Here is a 12,239-nt window from a genome sequence, read left to right as displayed (position 1 = left end):
TCTTGGGGGCTCAGTATAATCACAGGGGTCCTTGTAAGAGGGAAGGAGTCAGTGCTACAGACTGAATGTGCTTCCCCACAGATTCATACATCTTGTGTATATTACACTCAAATGGAGAAGGAAAATCAAGAATAGTTTACTAAACTCATGGAAAGGAGATGCTTTACAGAACAGATTTGAATCTCTGCAGTGTCTGGAAGGACAAGAAAGGAGGGAGCTAAATAGGACTGAAATAAGCAATTTCCATATAATTACTATCTTTATACTATTCTAATGTTTGTATTATAGGATTTCAAGACTACTAATCTTATAAATCATATTCACCATTTAGTGTTTTATAAAATATTATAGCGTGGCTTTTTTTCTAGGCATTTCCAAAACAGTTTTAGCCTTAAAGACATAATTTTCTTCCTGATTTTCCTAATTTACTTATTGAAGTAAACTTCTTTCTCCAAACTTTTTCCTAAAATAATTTGCAGCTTTGTTTCATTTATTAATTTCATATTAACTTACTGAGTGTTCACTTTGTTCCACCAGGATAAAGAGAAAAGTATGAGAAAATTTAAGAGTTTGAGTTATAATTCATTGTATTTATAATTTATCCTCTTGATTTGTAGCATTTTCTAATCTATGAAAGGGTATCCTACTTCATAATGAAATTGCCTTGGGTCAAAAATTCAAAACCAAAAATATTCACAATAAAGCACACAGAAATGTAGCAATTAAAATGGCATAGTAATAAAGTATCATATTGTGATACCTTCTTTTAAAGTAAAAAGACCACACATTATGTTTCATCATTAATTTTACATGAAAAGATTCATAAATCCTTTCTCTTTGCTGTATGCCTGCAGTCAAACTTCTGCACATTAGAAAATAACTTGTGCCTGAATAGATATAATCCATTCAACAGCAATTTCTTTTGTTACTATTGTTGAGGGCTTTAAAAAAAAAGTGTAATTTTTTAATTAGAAAAAGAAAACATTTGTACCAACTCATGGATTATAACTATTTATAAGTTGTATCAATAGTCTTACCTTCTCCTCTCCTTTTCTCTCCCTCTCTGTTGAAGTATTCTAAGCAATGTTAACGGTTTGCTTTTCCCCTTTTAAACTTATTTTTTAACCTTGTATAGAGACAGAGATACACGTGCTAAGTTGCTTCCATTGTGTCTGACTCTTGTGACCTCTATGGACTGTAGCCCACCACACTGCTCTGTCCCTAGGATTCTCCAGGTAAGAATACCAAATGGATTTCCATGCCCTCCTCCAGGAGCTCTTCCCCATAGAGAAACACACGTATGGTTTATTTTCCTTTTTAAATATGTTTTTACTTTTCAAAAACAGATTTACATGGGTGTTCACTCACTTCAGTTGTGTCTAACTCTTTGTGACCCTGTGGACTGTAGCTCAACAGGCTCCCCTGTTCATGGGATTCTTCAGGCAAGAATACTAGAGTGGGTTGCATGTGTTCCTCCAGGGGACCTTCCCAGCTAGGGGATGGAACCTGTATCTCATGTCTCCTACAGTGGTAGGTTGGTTCTTTACCACTAGTGCCACCTGAGAAGCCCCAAATACAGAATTATTCATTGCTAAGTAATATGTTATAGATGTATTTGTAGGTCAATGTATAAACAACAAGCTAACTTATTTCACTGCTTCATTTTCTAGTTACAAATATAGCATACCTTAATTAACAATTCCATATCATTTGACATTTGGGTTATTTACAGTCAGATAACATTCTTCAGTGAATATTATTATCTATCAGTGTTATTGTTTGTTTTGTAGCAAGATTTACTCCTATTGAGTACTGCAATATTCTTTTCCCCAAAATTTGATCCAAAATATACTTCTACCAACAAGGCATAACTGTGTTATTCCTTTACACACCTAAAAGAAGTGAAAGCTACAAATGTTTAAAATAGTCACTAATACAAGAGGTTTAAGAAAAAACAGTTTTGCTGTTCTAAATTTTCATTTCTCTAATAACAAGGGCTTTTGACTTGCTTTCTGATATAAATTTTTGAATATTTTTAAATTTTTGTGAGTTAACTCCCAATTTGTAAACTGGTTTTTTTTTAATTGGTATCTGTATTTTTAATAAATTTTTAAAAATTTTCTGTATGCTTGTGAATTTAACTCGGCTTATTATATCTACACTTCACTTTGTTTTGTATATGAGTAATTTAATTTATATAATTTACTATTTACCTTGATGTTTTCTAATATTGTATTTTCATAACTCAAGAACATACCATTTTTCTTATTTTTCTGTTTACCTGTAAATTTTCCCAACACTGGCTATGAAAAAAATTATATATCTTAAATTTAAAAATGATAGTACAATGATTCCTTTTTATACAAAAGGCCTACATATACTAACTGTTAATATTTTACTATTTTTTAATCTATGCATCTCTATTGTATTTGCTGAGCCATTTAAAAATGTTACATGATTCTTCATGATTTACCCTGAAATACTTTACATGTGTCTCCTAAAAATTAGAAAACCTTTAGTGGTTTCATTCAATCAGTTCTTCCATTTCACAAAAGATATCAACATTTTTCCCTAATGATGTTTACTATAAATCTATATTAAATTTTCTCCTTTTACTCTGGAAATTCATAGTTAACTGCCCCCCCCACCGCCTCCCCCCACCGAAGCATAATTCAACTGTTTGTGATGTTACATTTGATCACTTTAATTTGAGAAAATGGCAATCAGATCTTTTTAAGGAAAGGCCCTCTTATTTTTCCCCTTTGTAATTCTCAGATATCTATAGAGTGGCTTTGGCACTGTTTTAATTCATATACTCTGAAACACTTTAATTGTTGGTTTTAGCATCCATTTCTCTCTCTGTCTTTCATACTCCCTCTTATATACACACATACCACACAAAGGACTCATGGGTTTTTGTTTGTTTACTATCAATTATAGAAATGATAGTAACAAATTACTAATGTTGTTATTTAAATATGCCAGATTGAGCCCATAGGAGGTCCTTTAGGCTTGACTTTGTTTTTTGGCATATCTTCTTTGTTAGTTTTTGAATTCTTTGTTTGTTGATTTAAGACATCCCAATGTTACATAGCACTTCTCCTTTCCTGGTCTAGGAAGTAGTCATTTCTCCAAGGAGCCCTGATTCTTTTTAGTGAGGAATGATTATTGGAAACGAAGATAACCATCCTTCTGGTTCATTCATACTATCCTACTTCTGTTGCTGATTTTTTCTTTTTCCCTTCACTACTAATTCCCTAAGGGATATTTCATGTTACCAAGTGCCTTTCTTTATTCCTGTGGTGGAGCTTTTCCAACGCAGCCACAACTGGTCCTTGAACTTTTCAAGCCTCTTTCTTTCAAATTTCTGGAACCTAGGAGCCTGATTCAATGACATTGTAAATATTTTCAGTATTTCCTACCTGATACCTTTCTTTCCTTTTCTAGCTAACCCAATTTGCCTCGCTGGTTCTATGTGGGCATGAAGTTAACATGCCTGGTTTCAGAAGGTCCACTTAAATGAAAAATAACTTATTGAGAAATCATTGTCTCCAAATTATCTGTTGTTGTGTGTTATTTGATTTTCCTTGCTCTCATTGCCAATCTGTTGCTACTTTCATTAATTTTGATTTTATAGTTTTTTAAATTAAAAAATATTTTTTATGAAACTATTTAAGGTTCTTAATTTTTCTCCAAATGAAGTTTTGGCTCTGTTGTATACTTTTGGCATGATATCATCCTTTGATAAATTCAAAATAGCATGTGATTTTAGTTTCCATTTATTTATTCTTTTAATCCAGGTTAAAATTTTAAGTGTTACTTTCATATATTTGCATATGGTTGTAAGATGTGGTCTATACAATCTTAAAAGAAGTTTTCAAGATTATTTGACCATATTATTAAAAGTATCTTCTTTTTAAGATGTATTTATCTTTCTTGAAATGCCAAGCCTAAAATAGATTAATTAAACTCCTCCACTCTAATTGAGATTTTAATGGTATCATTGTATTATTAGATGTTTAAAATACATACAACATATAGCACTGTGATCCAACATTCTCTTCTTACCTATCTAATATGTCGTCCCTATGGGTAAATTTTATTTTTTAAAAGCTTTAAGATGAGGAAACAATAGAAAATTAAAATTAAGGGGCATTAAAAAATAATTGTTTATTATCCTTCAAAATGTCAAGGTTGAACTTTCCAGAGAAAGCCTGAGGAACTGGTCCAGATGAAAGGAGACTAAAAACAGATGACAACTGAATGTACTGTAAGACCCTGAACTAAATCTTGGACAATGATAAGCAACAGTTATAAAAGGCATTATTGACATCACTGGCTTCCCTGGTGGTTCAGGGGTAAAGAATATGCGTGCCAATGCAAGAAATGCTGGTTCAATCCCTGGGTCTGGAAGATTCCCTGGAGAAAGAAAATGGCAACCCACTCCAGTATTCTTGCCTTGAAAATTCCATAGACAGAGGAGCCTGGTGGCTAGAGTGCATGGGGTTGCAAAAGAGTTGGCAAGAATTAGTTACTAAGCAATAACAACTGGCATAGCTGCTGCTGCTGCTGCTAAGTCGCTTCAGTTGTGGCCGACTCTGTGCGACCCCATAGACGGCAGCCCACCAGGCTCCTCTGTCCCTGGGATCCTCCAGGCAAGAATACTGGAGTGGGTTTCCTTCCCCTTGGCATAACTAAAGAACTTTGAATATAAATATATTGAGAGACAATAATGAAGCAAAACAACACAAAGGCAAACTGTGAATGATGATTGAGTTTGAGTGGAGAATAACTCCTTTTAGTATTTTTGCATCTTCAGTATAAATTTTGAATTGCATCAAAATTAAAAATTGAAGGAATTCGTAAAAGGTGTCAGGATTTGAAATAAATAAATAAATAAATCAGGGCTTCCCTGTTAGCTCAACTGGTAAAGAATCCACCTGCAATGCAGGAGACATGGTTCAATTCCTGATTTGGGAAGGTCCCCTGGAGAAGCAATAGCCACTCCAGTATTCTTGGATTTCTTTGGTGGCTCAGACAATAAAGAGTCTGCCTGCAATACAAGAGACCTGGGTTCGATCCCTGGGTTGGGGAGATCCCCTGGAGCAGGTCATGGCAACCCAATCCAATATTCTTGCCTGGAGAATCCCCATGGACAGAGGAGCCTGGGGGGCTAGAGTCCATGGGGGTCACAAAGTGTTGGACACAACTGAGCAACTAAGTACAGCACAAATAAATCAACCATATACATTGATGAAATTACTCATGGAGTACTCATAAAAAATAGCAAACAAATCAAAGCAAGAGAGATTAAAAGCAAATTTTTATTAAATACAAATAAGATTATGATTACATACCTGGTTCTATAGATTGATCTTATATAAATGAAAGATGTGCTAATTTATGTGTGCATCTTTGTCTTTAGGCATTACAAGAAGGCTTCCTGAACCAGCTATGACCAAAAAGTCTCTTGTTCAGTAAGAAAGAATAAGATAGAAAGACAGACTGAGAGCTATAGAGACATAGAAGAAAAAACAGATAGAACTCTACTCACTCAAATTTTTAAGCTTGTTCTTTCCATCTGATTTCGTCATTTTAGATCACATGCCTATCTCAGGATATGTCATATATTGCTCTTCCACCTATTTAGAAAAAAAAACAAAACTGTAATTTGAGAGAATAAAGAGTCATTTTTGGATGAAAAATATGAAGAAGTTTTATGTATTTAATATAATTTTCACTATAGTTACATATAAGAAAATAATGACTCTAACAAGTATAAAAAATTTGCAAATGGAATTATGGATGTAGCCAGGTTGTGTTTGTGTGCGTTTGGATTTTTTATTTTTGATACAGTTAAATTGAGCAAGATGAAGGAGCAAGGAAATAGATCAATTGTAACTGTTGAAGGAAATTTTGATAGCATTGTAAGAAGACAAAGTATTATGTAAAGTATAAATGGAGGCTATTTCTGATTCACGAGCTGAAGGATTACATGATCTTCATGTTAGACATAGAAGATCTCTTTGTCCCATTATCTCTTTCACTTAAATAAGCCAAATTCTAAAAAGAGAACATCTGCCCCTTTCAAACTGCCAAAATTATATTCCTGAGATAATTTCCTTATGAATAAATTTGCATAAATTTTTGCTAAAGATTAAATTACTATTAAAAGCCAAATTTCTATCTATGAGAAAACATTTTCTAATTGTGGAAACCAGTGAAAAATTAGACAAATTACACCCCATATGATTCAGCAGAGTAAAGTTATCAATTCTTCCCAAATTGGCCTATACATTTAATGCAACCTCTATCAAAGTAGCAGCAAGGTTTTGCTAAGACACCGGCAAGTTCATTCTAAAATTTATATGGAATTTTATAGAGCCTAGAATAGATAACACAATCTTGAAAGAGGAGAATAAAATGGGAGTAATCATCCTAAGAATTAAGTCCTACTACATAGCTAATCAAGACAAGGTAGTATTAGCACAAGAGACCTATACATATATATAAATGGAGAAGAATAGAGAATTCCAAAATAGACCCATACAAACATTCTCTACTGATTTTTTACATAGTTACAAAAGCAATTTAATGGAGAAAGTGTAGTATTTTTTAAAAAAATTATGATGGAGAAATCAAATATCTATTAGGAAAACAAAATGATGTAAATCTAACCTCACGTATCATACAAAAATTAACTTCAAATTGATCACAGCCTTAAACATAAGGCTACTGCATTTTTGGGAAATTACATAGGAGAAAATCATCAGAATCTAGAATTGAGCAAACAGTTCTTAAACTTGTCATCAAGTGCATGATCCATAAAAAGGAAACTTTGATAAATTGGATTTTATCAAAATGAAATGAATTTGCTCTGCAAAAGATCCTGATAAGAGTATTAAAAATAAAGTTAAAGACTAGGATAGTATACTTGAAAACCACATTTCCAACAAAGGATCAGGGTCTGGAATATATATTTTTAAACACTCAAAATTCAACCATAGAAAAATAAATCAGTATAATTAGAAAATGGGTCACAGACATAAGCTGAAATTTTGCTGAAGAGAGTAAACATACAACAAATACATGAAAAAAAAGTTCAGTATCATAAGCTATTATGGAAATATAAATTATAGGACAATGAGATATCACTACATATCTAGTAGAATGAATGGAAAAAACAAAAAAGCAGTGACAACATCAAATACTGGTGATGTAGAGAAATTTCATTACTTACCCATGTTGGTGTGAATGTAATATGATACAGCCACACTGAAAAACAGTCTAGCTGTTTCTTATAATGTTAAACCTGCAATTACCACACCATCTAAAAATTGCAATCTTGAGCATTTATGCCAGAATAATGAAAAATTAGGTTTACTTAAATGCTCACAGCATCTTTATTTCAAATAGCCACAATCTGGAAGCAATACAAAGTTCATTTGATAGGTGATTGGCTAAACAATTATGGTATGTCCATTCCATAGAATATTACTCAACAATTATAAGTAATGAATTATTGATATACAAATAACATAGGTAAATCTCAAGGAGATTATGTTCAGTGAAAATGACAAAAGCAGCAGTGATATTTCTGAAAATGGCAGAGTAGAGAATTTCACAAATCAACAAATAAGCTGAGCTGAGAACTTTCATGGACAAATCAATAAAGCAAACATATCTATATCCACCTAAGGTTAAGAAAAGCAGTTAGAGCAAACAATAAATTAAAAATCCTGGGGAAAAAAAGAATGAGCAGGAGATATTTGGAAGGATATGCAGGAAGTGAAAGATAAGGCAGAACTGTAAACTGCTTGGATGAGGTGTGAATTAGTGTCCCAGCCCAGAGGCCATCTACACAGACTGGGAAAGACTTGATATTTTGTTTTTGGCTTGTTATTTTGGTTTATGTTATTTTGTTTTTTGCATCAGTTGTTTAAAGAAATCTTTGGCAAATCACTGGATGATCACCAATGTAATAGGATAGGGAAATCAATGATCACATATGATAGAGAATATAGGCTTCACAAAATGATAGCTAAAAAATTTAACATCAGCCCAGTTTTTCTTGTTTCAATCTTCCCCTTGGGAACTTCAATTTAACATGTATTAATACACATGAAGTTGTTTCTCAGTTTATTCTCTATTTTTTAAGTCTCTTTACTCTTTGTTTTGTTCTGGATAATTTCTAAGGTTATATTTTTAATTTCAAACCTCCTGATCATCTCATCCAAACAATACAATTTTTAAAATTCAGGCATTTTCCTCTCTAGAAGTTCAGTTTGTTTTTGGATTGGTTTTCATCTCTCTACTTAACATGTTTAATCTTTGCTCTTTTTCCCTGATGTGTGGCTTCAAGTTATAATTAATGTTTTAATATGCTTTGCTGCTAACTCTATCATATATTTAATTTCTGGGTATATTTCTACTCATTTGTTTTTCTCCTTATTATGGCTTATATTTTTCTGTTTTATTATGTGCCTGTTTATTATTGATATTTACAAACATCATGAATTTTACTACGTTAGTAACAGATACTTTTGTATTCTCACTCATTCATTGAGTTTTGCTCTATCGTGCACTTAGAACATGTTTGAACAGTTAGTGTGTTTGATCATTCTGAGACTTGCTTTTAAACTTTTAAGTATGACTAGAACAGAGCTTAGTTCTTGGGCTGATTTTATCACACTACTGAGGCAATACTCTTTTGACAATTCTACTCAATGGCCCATGAATATATGACATTTTTCAACCCTGGCTAATAGTAACATCAATTATTCTCAGTCCTACGCAAGCTCCAGGATTGTATCTGCTGCTCCATTTGGTAGATTTTCCGTGGCATTGGGTAATTAGTTTCTTTTCACACATGCACTGATAGGTACTAAGTTAAACACCTGAAGTGGCCTCTACAGATTTTATTTGTTAATTTTTTTTCTTTGCAGCTGTTTTCTGTAAATTATACCTGCCTTGCCTTCCCTAGACTTCCTCAGCACAGGGAACCTCTCAGGTTAAAACTCCATTCTTCTCTGGTCCACTACAGAAACGTCTCTCCAATTAGCAAGTTGAGGCAGTTCTAGGGGTTGTCTCATTTCTTCTTCATGTCTAAGTTGTCACTATTCTACACTGTCTTAATACGCCAAAAAAAAAAAAATTCTATTTTATATGAAGAATTGGTATTGTTTCAGGCAGGAAGTACATTTCGTCCTTGTTGCATGAATTTTCCTGAGAGCAGCGGTCACTTGCAAAAGTCATGTTGCAGTGCTGTAATGGAGATTTGAGAGAAGAAACGTCAACCAGGAAAAATGTTCAGTTAGATTTGAAATTAATATGTTAGAGGAATTAAAAAATAGTGTGACTAGAGAATATTAAGCAATGGATGAGAAGAGAATGAGATAAAATTAAGCAGACACTGTACCAAAAATATCGTAAGTAATGTGGGCCAGTGGATAATTAAAATCATGCTGTAGATTTCCTATGAGTAAACTCTACAGCACTTACGACTGTCCAGAGAGAGGGTATAGTGATTAGTTTATGGATTTTCTGGTTTGTTATTTTCAAGAATGTGCTATAATATCTTCTATCTGTAGTCTACTTGATAATGTGCCAAATGTAATTATAAATGTACCATCAATAGTTCTAATAGAAATTCAGTTCAGTTCAGTTCAGTTCAGTTCAGTCGCTCAGTCGTGTCCGACTCTCCGCGACCCCATGAATCACAGCACGCCAGGCCTCCCTGTCCATCACCAACTCCCGGAGTACACTCAAACTTATGTCCACAGAGTCGGTGATGCCATCCAATTTATCAGAATTTCTGTTATCAAAGAGCACACGCTTCTAGAAGTGTTGTGAAAAATGTATATTTCTCATATATGCAAAAATCTTGATAGATAATTTTTCATAATTTGATGACAATTTGAAATAGTTTCTTGACAATATTAATTGCTATGGGCTGAATTTTGTGCCCCAAAATTCATACACTGTAGTTTATGAATGTGACTGTATTTGAACATAGGACCTTTAAGAGAAAACTGAGATTAAATGAGTTCATAAGGGTGAGATGATAATTCAATAGGACAGGTTTTTTAATAAGAAAAGGAAGAGATGCACACCAGAAATGTGTGCACACAGAGAAAATGCCGTCCACTATAAAGCAAGGAGAATCCTCAGGAGAAACCAATAACTTTATCTTGGACTTCCTTAATTCCAAAACTGTGAGAAGATAAATTTCTGTTGTTTCAGCCACCCTATCTGGAGTATTTTGTATGACTGAACTAGCAGACTAATATACTAATAGTGAGTTATGAACTCAAAAATCCTCTGCAAAATCTTTTTAAAAAGACAAATATGGTCAACCTAGATAATGGAAAGACTGAATACATTTTCTATGATGGTTATAAAAAATGATAATATAAAATCTTTGTAATGTGACTATGAAGTCAAAAAATATAGAAAAAAGGTGTTGTGGAGGTATATGAGACTGTTATTTAATTAAAATTTTATTTTCTGTATTCTGTAATGCTTATTATGTTTGCACAGCTTATTAAAATATGCACATTTTGCTTTTTGTTATTTGAAAATATTCTCATAATTATTATCATTTTAAATTTTGATTTATTTTTCTTATTGTTATAAGGTTCATATTTCATATAAGTTGAATCTACCTCTGGCTTTGAAGTCAGAGTGACCTGAATCTGAATATTCAGCATTCTCTGTGTCATCAATTTTTGTTCTGGATCAGCCTAGCCTGAGAGAGAAACTAACCCTATCCTTCACAAACACCTCTTCTTATATGACATCTTCCCTGATCAAAAGTCCACCTATTAGGTAGAACTATTTAAGTCAAATTCCAATTATACAGAACTATAGTGGTCATGTAGGGATGTGAGAGTTGGACTTTGAAGAAAGTTGAGCACCGAAGAATTGATGCTTTTGAACTGTGGTGTTGGAGAAGACTCTTGCAAGTCCCTTGGACTGCAAGGAGATCCAACCAGTCCATCCTAAAGGAGACCAGTCCTGGGTGTTCATTAGAAGGACTGATGTTAAAGCTGAAACTCCAATACTTTGGCCACCTCATGTGAAGAGTTGACTCATTGGAAAAGACCCTGATGCTGGGAGGGATTGGGGGCAGGAGGAGAAGTGGATGACAGAGGATGAGATGGCTGGATAGCATCACGGGCTCAAAGCACATGAGTTTGAGTGAACTCTGGGAGTTGATGATGGACAGGGAGGCCTGGCGTGCTGCGATTCACGGCGTCGCAGAGTCGGACACTACTGAACGATTGAACTGTACTGACTGATGAGAAATAAAAAATAAGTTGCCCGTGTCTTCGCATATTTGTTCTCTCATTAAACAGAAAGTCAATTCAATTTCTTATCTCTTATTGATGTGAAGACAGTTTGAAACACAATTTAGTTTTCTAGAATTTAATGGCAAATCTATAGCAACTTTATCCATGCAATTGCTGTTACAAACTCTCTACCATTTCCCCCCAGTTTCACTCTATTTCCTTTACTTCTGTCTAAGAACATTTGTAGGTCTAAAATTTTTTCTAAGCTCGTTGCTTCTTGTATTTCAATCTTTTTGATGCTTCTGTTCACTTTAGTTTTTTCTCCTTTTTTTCCCCTTCATGGGTTCACTTTCAGTTGGCATCATTTCTCATATTCTCTCTCTATATATAGTTTTAGATGAATTAGAAAGTAGCAAAGGTATAAAAGAAAGTGGCATAAAAATGATTGGAAAACTAGAGAAGATAATGGAAGGAGACATTTTAAAATTAAATGCAAACAGTGGTTCAGAGAGTACAAACAAAAGCAGGTGGTAAGAGAACATTCTCCAACAACTAAAACCAGAGGGATACTAAAAGGTCAATGCATGGAGTGTACAACCAGGTTAGCAAACATCCCTCTCTCCCTCCATCAGAGAAGTAAATAGAAAGGTCACAGGAGACTTGATCAATAAAGGAACACTAAATAAAATTGCTACTGGGAAGCCAAAACCCAAGGTTTCCACCAAAAGATAATTTCAAGTTGAAAAATTTCTTGAAGGCACCTGAAGCTATGTTCTCTAAAATTTCTGAAGAAATAAATGCTCACATTTGTCCAAGATATTGCTAAAAAATCAAGCTCTCTGCCACAATACATATAAATTTAATTTTTTTCATGTTCTTTACTAGCTGTGTATGTAACCTGTTAAATTTAATTAACCTCTCTTGGCCTGTTTACCATTAATCAGTAAC

Source organism: Moschus berezovskii, chromosome 5 (genome assembly GCF_049115385.1).
Source record: "Moschus berezovskii isolate FMDL1 chromosome 5, NW_MosBer_1.0, whole genome shotgun sequence".
Taxonomy (NCBI): domain Eukaryota; kingdom Metazoa; phylum Chordata; class Mammalia; order Artiodactyla; family Moschidae; genus Moschus; species Moschus berezovskii.
The sequence above is the reverse complement of the archived record's forward strand: the minus strand, read 5'-3'. Positions refer to the sequence as shown.